The sequence below is a fragment of the Melospiza melodia genome, chromosome 12 (assembly GCF_035770615.1).
Source record: "Melospiza melodia melodia isolate bMelMel2 chromosome 12, bMelMel2.pri, whole genome shotgun sequence".
NCBI lineage: Eukaryota > Metazoa > Chordata > Aves > Passeriformes > Passerellidae > Melospiza > Melospiza melodia.
The window spans coordinates 17369794-17384288 of record NC_086205.1 but is presented as its reverse complement, the minus strand read 5'-3'; the positions used below and the strand labels follow the sequence as shown (position 1 = coordinate 17384288).

The 14495-nt window shown below is 45.6% G+C and overlaps 1 long non-coding RNA gene across 1 annotated transcript in view; it reads left to right on the top strand.

The window, feature by feature from the left end:
• The first annotated feature begins 5460 nt into the window (after nucleotides 1-5460).
• Nucleotides 5461-14495, top strand: part of LOC134423446 (uncharacterized) — a 110663-nt gene continuing 101628 nt past the window's right edge. Inside the window, exon 1 of the long non-coding RNA XR_010029122.1 lies at nucleotides 5461-5611. This is a non-coding gene — a long non-coding RNA (uncharacterized LOC134423446). The remainder of the gene's footprint in view (nucleotides 5612-14495) is intronic.

The window sequence follows — 14495 nt, the reverse complement described above, 5'->3', positions numbered from 1 at the left end:
TATTTTAGTATAAGCCCTCAAAGCAACACAAGGAAAGCAAGAGGAAACCTACATCAACCCTCAAAGTTTGATGGGATTGAACACAGCAGATTATTCATTGGTTTCTTATAGACACAAAGGGAAACAAATTAGGCTGTTCACAGCAAAATTTCCTATTTGGTTAGTAAGTCAAAATATCCTTCCTGCCTCTTCCTCAGCCCGGGGGTCACAGCTGTGCCACTGAACATGGGATGTCAGGGACAACAGCCTTTTTTGAGAAAGACAGAGAGATTCTAGAAGGAAAGAGCAAACAGAAGAATTATCAACCCCTGCTGTTATCAGTGAACCAGTTCTTTGTATTTTCATGGTACAAACTGAAAATCACTAAGAAATTTTTTATTTTAAGTTTTCCCATAGCACTCTTATTCTGGAATTAAGGACAAAAAATATTAGTAAAGAACAGAATGAGGAGTTGTAACTTCATCAGGTCATCTGATCTTAGGCAGGTGGAGGTGGTAAGATATCTAATAAACAGTTTAGGAGACCTCAGCAGGAGCAAATGTCCAATAACTTTTAACTCCAATATTTTTGAAATGCAGACCTGTATTAGTCTTCCCCCACCTTGATTTACTCTTCAAATGCCAGTCCAGTCTCAAAGAATTCTGGGAATGGTCAGGAAAAGGAAATAAATATGAGAGGGTTTTTTTTGCTGGTCAGTGATCACTTCTAGTTGTCACCATACAAATGTGCCATCTGTTTAAAGCTAGTTCACTGTTCACTTGCTGGTGTTGCTTAGAAACTAATTTTCTAGAATCCCATGTTTTTCAGTGTGCTGGCAGATAAACACAAAGGTAACTGATAAATCTGTGAACACTTCTGGCAAGGAAGGGGTAGGGTGCACACAATGTATGATGATGCAATTCCTGATGAGCTGAAATTTTGGGGATCTTGTTTGATGTGGGATGTACAGATCCTAATAGCCTTGATGCTTTTCAAATTCCTGACTGAAGATGGTCTCCATCAGAAATACCTGTAAATAGGGAATGCAGGAGCAGTACTGATGTTTGCTGTGCATTTTCCAGTGCAGCAGGGTGGTGACAAAGCTGGAGGTTCCCTCTGTAAGGCTGTGAGATGTGTGAGGTGCCTGGGCTGTGAGCAGGCAGCAACCCAGGGCTGCAGGATGGCTCCAGGGGATGGATGTGCTCAGCTGGAAGCTGGCTTTCCAAATGGTTTGCCACATAAAAATAAGTAAATAAAGAAACCAAGCAAGCATGTGAGGACAGATGAGGTTCCTGATTTGCTTGAATGGCCAATGTGTGTGTGAAAAACCTATGTGCAATTTTAGCACCATGGAAGCACCAGAAGAGGCAATCTTTATGCTTTCTGTCTGACTCCTATTGCCCTGGGGACTCTCATTCCATACTTGCCAAGCAAACCATTTGATTAAGTGCTAAACTTGAAAAAAGTAAATAGCCTATTTAAACATGTTAAGCACAACCTGTCACCTACTTAGATGCTGGTTAAACATAACCTATTTAAATATGCCTTCACCTAAGTCCATGTGCATCTTGTTTCATGCCACATACCTTGTAAATGAAATGGAGTATAATAACAAAAATGAGGTGATAAAATACAAGTACCACCAGCTTTGCTTTAAAAATGCAATGAACACTCATGGGGTTTCAAATATGTTGTACTGCCAGTCTGTGGCATCCATTAACATCTGAGAGAAAAGGAAATTCATTAACAGAGCTCCACAGCTGGCACCTGTACTGCACTACCATTACTGTTCTTTGTCAGAGACTTTAAAACGTTTGCACATCTCCTTCATTTCACCGGGCACCTGAATTTGTCCTCTGTATTTTCTGTTGAGTTCAAAATCTGTCTGTAAAAGGAAGCAGGGACTGGATGTAGCTCGTCTTTATCACTTTCCATCTTCTTGCCCTGTGTTCCTGTGCAATCTTTGTGCTGACTAACAGGATAATCCCATGCTGCACCCCCCAGCAGAGGCAGGGACTGTTCCATACTCCCCCCCACACCTTGCTACAGGTCTAAGTCCAGGAAAGCTGATGAGCTTTGCAGTCTGGGGCTGGCAGTGATGTGGCTGTGGGTTGGTATGATGTGTCCAGCTCAGGTGTGGCCTCACATTGGGATCTCAGTAACCATTTGATGTGGGTTTTTCCACTCCCACCTTGTCCATTACACTGAGCTCATGAGTGTAAAGGACACTTTAGAGCCCTGTTTGGGTCTGTGAGAGTGTGGAGTGCAGTGGCTCTGCCCAGAGCAGTGACACCCTGCCATGACATAGCTAACAATGCCACACAAAATATTCCACCTGCATCTCCTCCAGGACAGGAGTGAAAGAGGCTTGGAATAGGAGTTTTAGTCATGCTGTGGATTTAAAATTGAGGTTTGTGTGCAGAAGATGATTTTCCCCCCTTATCTTATGGCTCTTGTTGGGAGTCCAGAGGGGCAGATAGGTTTTGCTCGCTGTCTTTATGAGCAGATGAACTGTGATTTATTACCATTTCCATTAACTGCTCCTAATGCAAAGAGGAAATGTTAGAAGTCACTCCTCCCTGGAGGAGAGGTGATGCTTGACCTTCTCTTGGAAGAGGGAAGGGAGGAGGAGAAATGCTAGGAGAGGATGTTCTGCTGGGATGCTGTCACTGGTAACAGCAGTGACCTTTTCCCTGTGGTCAGCAGGTGGCATCATGAAGATAAATTGCTTCAACTTGCAAGTTAAAAGATCTTTGTGCCGAGCAGGAAAATGAAAAAAAAACCTTCCAAAAGTCAAACAGTGTCGCAACTTCAGTTCATATTTTCTAATTCTTTTATGGAAATAGTTGCTGTGCATGGAAATGTGAGGCATCTATTGTAATTTGACAACTAAAACTGACTGGTGATGGATGTCTTGTAGAAGATTTTACTTGCCAGCTTGCACCAAACTCCTCTGTCATTCTAGTGAGGATGAGAAATACTTGGAGGATCCAGGCACTCCTGTCCTTAGGGGTCACTGCCACTAAAAAAAGCAGGATTTTTTCCCCCCCATTGAATCTCAGAGTCTCTTCAGGAAAGGTAATCAGAGAAGTACATATGGTTCCACTCCATCCATATCCATTTTCACTTCCAGCACTGCCCACTCAGTGGTACCTTAAGGTCAATATAAAATAGAGTCTGCAGAGTTGCCGTGGTGATGGCTGCAATTCCTCCCTTGTGGTTCCAAGTGATCTGGAAGGGCAGCTCTGACAGGTACTTTCTAATTTATTGCTCAACCTCGTTTTCTGCCCATGGAGTTTATAGGGAAGGTCAGTCGTCACATCTCATTTCTTTAACATTGTCCTTATTCTCTTTATTGCAAAGCAAAAGTGGGATCAAATGATCAGTCAATGTATGAGGGGAAAGAAGAGCAAAAATTTTGGAGCAACAATGTTTTAGATGTTGGCATTCAGTGCCTGTTAGATTTCTGCAGGAATGTGGACAAAGGCATAGGAAGTAGGACATGTGCTCGAAGGGTGTGCACATGGAGCACTCAATTCTGCTGCAAACCAGAGCAGTCCCCGTTTGGCAGCTGCCTTTGGTCTCCGGAGAGCAATATTCCTGCTGGTGATTAACCTGTGGGGTGTGCAGGCTGTCGCTGAGCGGGGCAGGTCACAGAGGCGGGCACAGAGCCATCCCAGCTGGGACTGCAGTGCGGGGAGCACAGAGCTGCACAGCCTCCCTGCACACGGGGCCAGCCAGGGCTCGGGGCTCAGCCCTGGGCTGCTCAGCGCTCTCTGCGATGTGCTGGGGGCCTCCCAGGGAATGCCCAACCTCTGGGGTGGGATGAGAGTGCTGTCAGTGCATCCCCAAGCTCGTTCCCCTCAGGCACTCCCCTGCTGACTCACCAGTGGGAACCAGGAGCAAGAGCTGCTGTTCCCGGGTTAGGGGACCGAGATGCAGGTTTCAAACACTGCCACGTTTGTTGGTCTGGGGACTTGAAAAGAAGGGCTGGGCCTTTCTTGGGAAGGAAGGGGATCAATCTTGCTTGGAATAGGTTGCAGAAGAATTCAGGAAGAGGTCCGTGCTAATTTCCTTACCTCTGTACCCTCCCACATCTTGCCTCCAGCCTTACACATTCTTGCATTTCTGGGCTTATTAGAATGAGTTGCCTTAATATTAAAATACTTTCCAGAGCTGAAGGAGTTAACGGCTTACACTGAGGACAGCTCTCTCCTTTTTATTTTATTTTAAAAGTATTTTTAATGACACTGTGAGAGCCACAGAGCTGATATTTAGCTGGTCCTAAGTAGTGAGGCTTAGAAAGCCTCCAGTGCCGGGGGCCATCAGTGACATTGCAAGGGCTGCAGAGGGAGATGAATTTGGTTCTTTGAGGGGAGGCACAGGTGATTTGCATCCTAATAGCACAAAACACATGGAAAAGGAGTGCTTAAAGGCTTTTATATGAGGAGTAACAGCCCCAACAGGATGGTTTAGCTGGCCACAGCGAGGATGAGGTGCTCTGCAGAGGAAGCACTGCTCAGGGGCACGGCCCATCTCTGTGCTGTGCAGACATGTCATTTAGGGAACATCCTGGAGCTGAAAAGCAGGCAAAGGTGGATTATGCTAGTCTTCATTGCTGAGTTGCCTCCCCCAGCCCAGGGAATTATTTTTCTTATAGATAATAACCAATCATTCCCAAATGCATCACTTGAAAGGTCTTTAGGCTGCATGCCAGGATTGTGGAGCTAATAGGGAGCCCCGGGATGGGGATGGATGGGCTTGGTTGCAGCCTGGAGATATTTATGTGTGTGTACACACCGTATTTCAGACAGCCAAAGCAGCGTGCTCAGACTCAAATTTACCATGGAAAGGCTCTAAACCCATTTTCAAAGCGGCAACATAATTTAAAAGGCCTTGCAGTGCCTGAGATGACTCAAGCAGAAGCCCTCCCTCCCCACGCCCGTGTCACTCACACCTCACCTTGACTGCAGGTGGCGGGATGTGACGGATCGGGGGGCAGGGACAGCAGGGGGTGGCGGCGGCTGTGACAGCGAGGGGACAGCGCTGGAGCACGGCAGGGGCTGCGGCCCGAGGCTCCGGAGAGCTCGGCACGGCTCGGAGGGGCGGGATGGGCTGCGGGGACGGGGGTGGCACCGGGTGTCCCCTTGCCGGGGGTGTTCCTGCCGGGGTGTCCCCTCCCGGGATGTCCCCTCTCGGGACCCCAGCCGTGTGTCCCTGCCATCAGCCGGGCTGTCCCCTCCCGGACTGTCCCTCTCGGGTCCCAGCCGTGTCCCTGCCATCAGCCGGGCTGTCCCCTCCCGGACTGTCCCTTTTAGGGTCCCTGCCATCAGCCGGGCTGTCCCCTCTCGGGTCCCAGCCGTGTCCCTGCCATCAGCCGGGCTGTCCCCTCCCGGACTGTCCCTTTTAGGGTCCCAGCCGTGTCCCTGCCATCAGCCGGGGCCGCTCAGCGCTCCCAAGTTTCCGTCCAGGAGCGTTCGAGCTCCGCTGAGGGAGAAGCGATTTCTGTGCACAGCCGTGAGCGTCTGAGGGACTGGCTCTATGGAAAGCATCTCCTGGCGCCGCAGAAAGTGGGACAGCCCTCCTTTGCCCGTTAGGTTGTTACTGTGAATGGATTGTGAAGACAAAAGCTGTAAGTCAGCCCTTTTTTCTTTGCTGTTTAATATATAAAATCTCTGCCGTGTGCGAGCCTGGTCTGTGCAGGATCCATTCCAGCGAAGGGAACTTGGCACACGCACTGCAGTATCATCCCCCTTCTGCAGTAGATGTGCTGTAACAAAATGAAATTCATTGTCTGCTCCCGGCAGGAGCCCGTCCATCCATCTGCTACCTATCATTGTCTGTCTGTCTTAGGAATTTAAGCAGCCACCTTCCCCTGTGCCTGTCACGAGGAGGCAGCAATAATAGCAGCCTTTGACATGGCCAGCCCTTTTCTCTCTCCCTTTTCAAGTCTTTGATGAAAGCAGGGATTTTCTGTGGGGAGAAAGAACAGACAGAAACAGTGCTCATATTTAAAATGACTTCAGGGAAAAGGTTTCTCACACAGGAGAAAGATCCAAGGGACCTGGTTTTCTCTGGGTGGGTCAGTCCCCACTGGGCCCCTTGGCTGGATGAACCTTTCTCCCAGCTGCAGGGGCCTTGGGCATGTACACAGGGTGTGTTTTGCAGGGGAAATGAAGGCATTGACATAGCCACAGCTCCATCTGTGGATTTTTTGAAAAATGGACCTCCATTTCAGAGTGGTGACAGAGAAGGGGCCTTATTCCCATCCCTGGTGTGCTCAGGGCTGCCCAATTCATGGAGCTGTCAGACAGCTGTGCCTCCCACCAGCTGCTGCTCATGTGTCACAGCTGGGCTGCAGCTACAGCCTGCAGGAGATGGCTGCAGGGACCTGACTGCAAGGGACAGCTTGCAGCTAACTTGAAGTCACCAAGAAGTCATAGCCGTAATGGGAAAAGGGGTGTTCAGCTGCCATCACCCAAGGCAGTTGGGTGGTGAACTTGCAGGTGAACCTGCACTTCACCTGTGTGCTTTCCCAGACAGGCACCATTTCCCACTCCACTGCTTGTTGGTGGGATATGGGTGGACTGGACTGCAGGGTTGCCAGGGCATAAAAAAGAACTGGGAGACCAGAATTTAGAACTGAGGAAAAGCAAATATCTTCTTGTCATTCCCCGGTCTCTATGGCGAACCCTCTTCTGGGTATGAATGGGTTTTTTTGGATTCTCATCTAAGGGAACAGGAAGGTGGGCTGCAAAGGTCAGAAACCAAGGCTTTCAGCTCTTTGTTCTCAGCAGGGATCCCTTCTGTGCCTCAGTGCTCCTCGGTACCCTGAGCCATGTGGGCTGTGAGCTTTGGAGGGGAAAAGGAGAAGCTGTCCTGGCAGTGTCTCTGGAACATGACCTACTCCTGAGTGCCATTGCTTCAGCTCGCAGGGGGTCACCCTCAGCAGCTATTCTTGATCTGACAGTTAATTTCCTGGGTTGTTCTGACATTTCAGAGCTGGTTGTGTCACTTGAAAGTGAGCCTTGTTGCTGAATTTCACAGGCACAGAGCCTGCAGCGTGCTCTGCCCTGCTCTGAGCAGAGCCCTGCAGGGAGGCAGGGGCAGCACGGACACCCTTGGGAAGGGACAGAGGAGCCCTTCACTCCCTGTGTGGCCTCAGCCTTCTGAAACCTTGCAGGCACCATGCTGGCAACAAAGCCTGCTAAAAATGTGGCATCCTAGAACAGTTGCCAGCTCCATGGGGAGGATGATGGCAAAATGAATCTCTTGGGTTTGACTGCTGTGCTCTTGGAGCTTGAGACACAGAACAGGACTCAGAACTCCTGGGTTTACGTCCTGTAAAAATTTGTCTGCCTTTAAGCCTCATAAGAGACATTTAGTAATTTTTTGCCAGTTAAAAATTAAATATATTAGTTGTAAGAAGTCCCAGTAGAAATTATGATGGTGGCTATTAAGTAAGCAGTTCATCTTGAAAACTGGAGCTTGAAAAGGTTAGAGAAACTTAGTCTGGAAGTGTACATATATGATAAACATTGGCCAGATAATAAAAAAAAGGCCAAAAAACCCTATTAAAACTAAAGACATTTATATGGAGGTTTGTTTCCTTTGTGAGGTGGTTGATCCTTAGGGTTGCTAAATGGTAGTACATCAAACTAAAAGGTTGAGGCACTTTGAAAAGACAATTCCACTCCAAAGAATCCAAGAACGGTGTAGAATAATGCCAGTATTTTTCAGCCTGCTTTATAGAGATACATCACTTAAATACTGCATTGTGGCAAACTGACAGTCAGAATGGGTACCAGGGGGGACAAAAACACACTGAGCCCAGCTAATGCTCAGTTTGGTGAGGTCTTTCCCTACAGATATTTCACTTAGTCCCTCTGAGGAACAGCTCATCAATAAACAAGTCGGCAGCTTGGCTCTGGGTCCAGTTTTCAGAGGGCTCCTGAGATGGTTCTGGAAGAACTGGGCTTGAGGAGCTGCACAGCACAAGCAGGTGCAGTGAACACCTCATGGCAGGTCAGGCTGTGCTGCAGCTGGATGCCCTCCTGGGCATTTCTCTGTATGCTGGAGAAAAGCTCTGTATTGAGCCAGGCTTGCAGGGGTTAAGCCACCTTTGGAGTTCTGGAGCCAAGAGCTTCACTCGTGGTGTCCCAGATTTCCCTGCTCAAGAAATGTGCAACTTTCTCCACAAGACCTTGATTGTCTCATTTCTCCTTACCTTTAGAAGATGCAGCTCCCTATATAACAGATTCTAGGACAGCTCTTGGCCAAAGCTGGAAACCCTTTTGCAAGACCAAGCCATCCTTCATGAGACCCTTTGGACATGTTCAATTCCCAGGCTACTAAATGTATGCAGTGACCCTCTCCATAGCAACCAGTGAAAATGTCAATAATCTCTGTTATAGGAAACCATGGGAAATTCACCTAGGAGGGAATACAGATTTCACTGGTTTAAGCACTAAGACAAAAGCTTTCAAGGATCAGCCATTTCACTGCCAAATGAAAACAGCTTGAAAAATATATTAAGGACATTTGAAGAGTTTTAGTAATAAAATAAAACATTTAATAAAGAATACTTTGCAGTTCTGTATTGTCTTTCAGCAGTGATTTAGCATCAGGATGCTGCCTGGATATTGCAAAGAAAGGTTTACTAGGAATACAACAGGTAATAAATTAAAGAGATTAAATCTCATCCCCATGTGTATGTGTTAATAAAAGATCCCCATAATACTCCTGGAATACAGGAAGTATAAAAGACAATAGTGAAAGTATAAAGTGGAAATAGAATGTTGTGAGTGACTAAACTAATCAGTGGATTAATGGACAGCGAGTGTGAGCAGAGTCCTGCTGGCAGCTCACACAGATCTCAGCAAAGCTCACTGTTGTATGTGGAGAATAAAACTGACCTTGGTATGAAGGGCTGCAAAATGTCTGAATGCATTTTCCTGAAATGCTGTGTATAAAATTAATTCCATAATTAATAACTGACCCATGCTTTCCATTCTGAGGAATCCAATTCACCTTCTGGCAACCCACTGACCAAGCAGCAGGATAGTTCTGGAATAGGAGAGAACTGCATTATATTGGTACCTGTTCTCTCAATGCAGGGAGAGTAGGGGTAGATCTACAGCAACATCAGTCTTTCAGGGGAATTTGCCAGCAGAAAAAGTTTGGGTACCTTAGTGCCTGCAGAAACCTAGCTCAAATGTGTTGTCCAAGTTAGTTGTTCGAGGATAGATAGAAGGCTCATGCTTTGGCCTCTGATAGCCTTTAACCCTTGTTTTTTGATTCCTCACACAGTAAGTCAACTGGAAATTGCTCTGCTTGTCTCTGACAGCACTTTCTTAGCAGCCTGTGTTTTTGGGGCTTTCAGGCATTTGTGAATTGCTTCTATTCTTAACATTGCAATATATAGAACTGGAATGGGTGTCTTCCCAAATTAATCTTTGAAAGCACTGCTATGTTTTTCTTCATTTTCATCTATGTCCTTTTGGATAGATCGTGTCTGAAAAGATGGGCATGTGCACATGCACGTGTACACATGTATGTACGGACTCACAGACACATATTTAACACCCAATCTGTCCAAATGCAAGTTTTGAAAAATATCAAATCTATTACTCAGAGATCATAAGAGGATTGAAATTATAAGGCTTTTTTTGAACATATGTTATTTTGAGTTCAATGTATACTTGCTTCAAGCTGCTCTGTGCAACCATGGAGATGAGAAAAGTACTTTCAGAAAATGAAAGCCGGAAATTTTTGAACAGGATAATTCTAGTAGCTGGGGCTGTAAGTGGCTTATTAAGAAGTCTTGGAACTTGGACTGATGTGGCAAATTTGACAACAGTGAATAAGAAACAGATTTGCAGAGTGCAGTTGTGTGACCCTGGTTACCTGTCAGCTGGCAGGATGCAAATTCCCCTGTACAGCTACGAGCTGGCTTCATTTCTTATGTCTCATTCTCCTGTTCATTACCTTCCAGTCCTTAGATAATGGAAAAGATGAAAGCTGGCACATTTTCTCCTTTTGAAAGACTCATGTGCAAGGGTAATTCACTGGTGAATGAAGGAGGATAACCTGGAACAAGACAGGACCAAAGCCCTGGTATTTCACTGGGGTCTGACTGCAGACACCTCGTTGTGTCAACAACTGCAGGGCATGCCAGACTAGGAAAACTGGACAAACATAGGTTAGAGAACTCAAGGAGAGGGATGGGATTTTAAAGAAAGGATGTCTAGAATTAACATCAGAGTCTGTCAAACACTGGAGAAATCTAATCAAGTATGGAGAGAGAGAGAGAGAGAGGCTGAGATTTAGTATTTAAGGGCCTGTTTTGCTTTGACTGTTGGGAGAGGATCAGGGTCCTCTGTGGAATGCTCACATCAGTCCAGAGAGCATCCCCACTGCAGCAAGGAAGGCAAAGCACAGGCATTCATGAAGTGTGTCTTACCTTGAATTGTTAATTTTATTTAGTGCTAGGCAATGAGGAATTGTGTTTAGAAACCTGCAAGTTAGAGGTTCCTGAATAGCTGTGCTCTGAAGTTCTGGAGGATAATGATCTAGCAAAATTTAACCTTCAGCCAGTGGTGAATTGGAGGAATCAGGGGGTGTTTCAGGCTGTCTAGTCCTGTTTCTGCAAAACAAGGAGAGCAGTCTCCAGGAAACATTCCCAAGAGAACAGGTTGGGGCTTTTCAAGGAAGAAAAGCAAACCCATGTCCCTACCAAGACCAAGGTGGCATCTTGGGCTGCCAGCCAGTGCTGACAGCTCTGTGGGTGACTTGGTGGCTGTGCCAGCTCCACACCAGCTCAACACTGCTGCTGGGAAGGCTCCTGCAGAGCCAGAGTGCAATGGTGCTGAAAGCACCAGCTCGCTATGAATATATAAGTACCTCACTGCATTCAATTAGCAGAAAATTTGGTTTGTCTCATTGCTGAACAATTGTAATGTGGAGAAATTTAATTTTATGGTGGCTGAGATCCTTTTGTATGAAATGACAAACTAAGGAAGCTCCAGCAGTACAGTTATCTATCATTAAGCTATTTTACAATTCCTGCTACTATATAAATGGAAAAGTGAAAAAAATCCCTTATTAGTTTTGACAGCAACAGTTCTCTTTCATTAACATTAAAGGATTGAAATTAGTAGTACAGTCCTTTCACTGCCTGGTCATGATGGAAAGTCTTCCTCTCAGTTAATATCAGATAATTTCACCAAAAGCCATGTTTCCACATGTTGGGATCATCAGGCACTCCCTGGCCCCTCTTCATGGCAAAGAGAAGGATGGAAGTTGCATCCAGTCTCTGTTTCCATGACATTGACTGGGAGAGCTTCAGTTTCAGTGGAAGAATTATGAAATAAAAGGCCTCAGGTGGGGCAGATTGGCTGTGGGAGCTGAAGATGCCATAAAATTTTCTCATTCTTCTGGTTCAGCTGTTCTGTCTCTGGAAAGTACTTTGTTTCAGCCCTGTAGTTCTGGAAGAAAATATACCCTTTTGCTTCAGGGCTTCAGCAAATGTATGAAAAACCAGCTTTCCGTGCAGTTCATTCCATTAATGCTTCTTCTAAAGTGATTGGTGCTGACTACCTTCCTCAGCACTTACATTTGTTGTTGTTAAAGACAGGATAATGTTTCGTGGTTATCTTTTTCAATAGTACTACAGTGAATGTGGTGCACCCAGGCAGGGGGAATGATGAGGAGACAGGAAGATTTTCCCAGCACCTTGTAAGTTGTTTTTATAAGTAAGAGGTATTACCCTGGGCACCAGCATCTGAAAGGAGAAATTTCATTTTTCTTCACTTGTCACTCTGTGAACAGTAAACAGCTCTGATCACCACTAATGGCTTCTCCCTTCTGAAAATCTTATCTTTAAAAAGAGGTCATGGACATCAGTCCAGGCTGAAAACTTTGGATCTAAAGTCTGCTGTCTGTGTCATAAGTTCTGGCTTTTTTTCCTTATCCTCAATGGACCAGCCTCAAAGTTTGTCCTCAGAAGCTGCTGCAGATCTCAGCTTCCCCTGGCAGCAGCAGTCGTGCAGAGCTGGTGTCCATCCCCAACCAGAGGAAGGACAGAGGATCAGAGGGCTGTGCCCTGGAGGTCACATCTGCAGCAGAGGGGGAAAGACATCAGAAAGGCTCTGCGGGGTGTATCTGTGTAGGTGGAGTTTGTTCTTGCTCTGATATCCAGCATTTAGAAACACTATTCCAAAGACAGCTTGTGCAGAAGTACAAGCAAGGAGAAACCTGCCTTGAGCTAAAACTTGTCAAAAAAAAGAGGTCAGAGGTGATGTTCTCAGAGTTCAAATGGGAAAGAGATTTTTGAGAACAAAGGCATCACTATCTGAGCAGATGTAATATTTGGTGACTGGAAGCTGAAGACATAAATTCCTGGTTAAATGAAAAATGTAAGCTCATCAGGGAGGCTAATTCAAAATGTATCTGAAGATGAGGGGAGCCTTAAGTATTGGAAGTTTTACATGAGCTCAATTATGAGACAGTGTCTGGTCATGGCTATTCTGGGTGATTTTCCCTTTTTGCTGGGCTGCACATTGGGGCAGGTGATCACAACAATTTCTGTTGAGAGACTTGTGCTGGTGTTTTTTATGGTGCAACAGCTCTGTGAAGAAATCTTTGAGTCACTGTGGCTCTTGACAGAGCTCCTCTGCCAAGCAGGGAATGCACTTTAAATGTGCACTGAAGAACAATGAAGGTGCCTTGTTGGCAGTGCCTGATATATTAGTCTTTGATAGGGGATGCAGATCCCTTAAATTATTTAGATGAAGAGGGACGTTGAGTTTGTCTGAATGTCAAATCTCCCGGGTGAGAGCAGATTCGTTTATAAAAAGAACTGCACTTAGTGTGTCTGGAGGGAATATTGATTAAAGGAAATGTTGGGAAGGAGATACAACACAGGACAGGGTGGGAGATGACCGACAGATTAACACAGGTTAATTCTGAAAGGGAACAAGGGATGTGTTCCAAATAATGAGCAGGGATGGAGGAAAAGAGGGGAAGCTTGCAGAACTGCTAAATATGTCATTCATGTCTTGGACCTGTTTTCCTTCAGAGATGTGACACCACTGAGAAATTAACTGGAAAATTCCAGAATTGTGAGGGCTTTTTGAGAAGAAGCCGCAAGGACCTTCCCGAACTAGGCTTGAGTCCTTATGGGAAGACCTGTCCTTGGAAAGCAAGATGTGGTAAAGTGTGGGGTTGGGTGCAAGAGAGAGGAAAATGTGAAGATGCAGAATATAGGCCATGATATTTTGGAGAAACTGTGCTAGTCTGCAAATCTAACTTGCATAATTCTATTAAATGTAGGCTCAAAAGACCTCAAAAGTCCCCCTTGTTTATCCTTCCCACACTTTCCTGGCAGGCTGGGAAGTGCTGGCAAACTGGGGTCGGGCAGCTATGGTGTACAGTGGTTTAACCCATGTCACCCAGCTATGATTTTCTGAGCTCCGAGTTAGAACCCAGACAATCCATGCAGAAGGTGGCACTGGTGCTGTTGAGTTCTGAGAAAGGGGAATTTCTGGTTGTGTTTCACTTGTGCTTTTGGACAACACTGGTTTATTACCTTCCTCCAAAGAAGGCAATAAATGGCTCATATGGCCATCTATGGCATGGCCATATGGCTCATCTATGACATGCAGGACAGACAATGGGCTTTGTATGCTTGTTTGGTTTTTCTTTCCCATATTCCATGATCTCTGAAATTTTAGAGCTCTAAGGAGTGTGTTTCTTAATAGTTCAATGGAAATCTCTATTTCCAAGCAACGCTACAGATGATCAAACTAAGAAGTTTTAAATAGTTGAAATTTAAAATTTTTAGTGGAGGAGGGACATTTCCCCTCTGGAATTCCCTATTTAGTTTTCCTTCAAGCCATTTCTAGGCATTCCTAAAATTTCATTGCATGGAGGATATATTTGTAAAAGTGTTCCTATGTGAATAGGGACCATGGGAAATAACCCCAGGCTAAGGGAAATAACCCTTTCCTCTCTGAGCACTCCATACTGTGATGTCACAAAGATGCAAAGGGAAATCTGAACCTACAGTTCCCTGCAGGAATAACTGCAAGGCTGAGACATTAGTCTTTTAGCCAGCACAAGCTTGAGCTCTGTTGTCTTTTCTGTGGGTTTGTGGACGTGGATGCTTTTGTGATCCTGTGTATCATTTGTGCAGTTTTACAGTAAGAATGTATTTTACTTCTTCTGCAGAGCAGCCCCTGTCCCTGCACGTCAGGAGACAGTAACCTTTTTGTGAATTACTTTGGAGCTTTTCAAGCTGTGGTCCATGGAACCCTGTCGATCTAAAGATTAGGTTTTACAAGCCCATGGAAAATAACTTGGGAAAACAAAAGCTTCCCATCTGTAGACTCAAATTTGTGGCCCCAGGGGGCCACATTTCCATCTGAACATTTGTAGGAGTTTACAGATGTACAGAATTTGGAAACTTCTCATGCAGAGCGATCAAAATGAAAGTTGCAGAAGCTGGTTTAGGATTG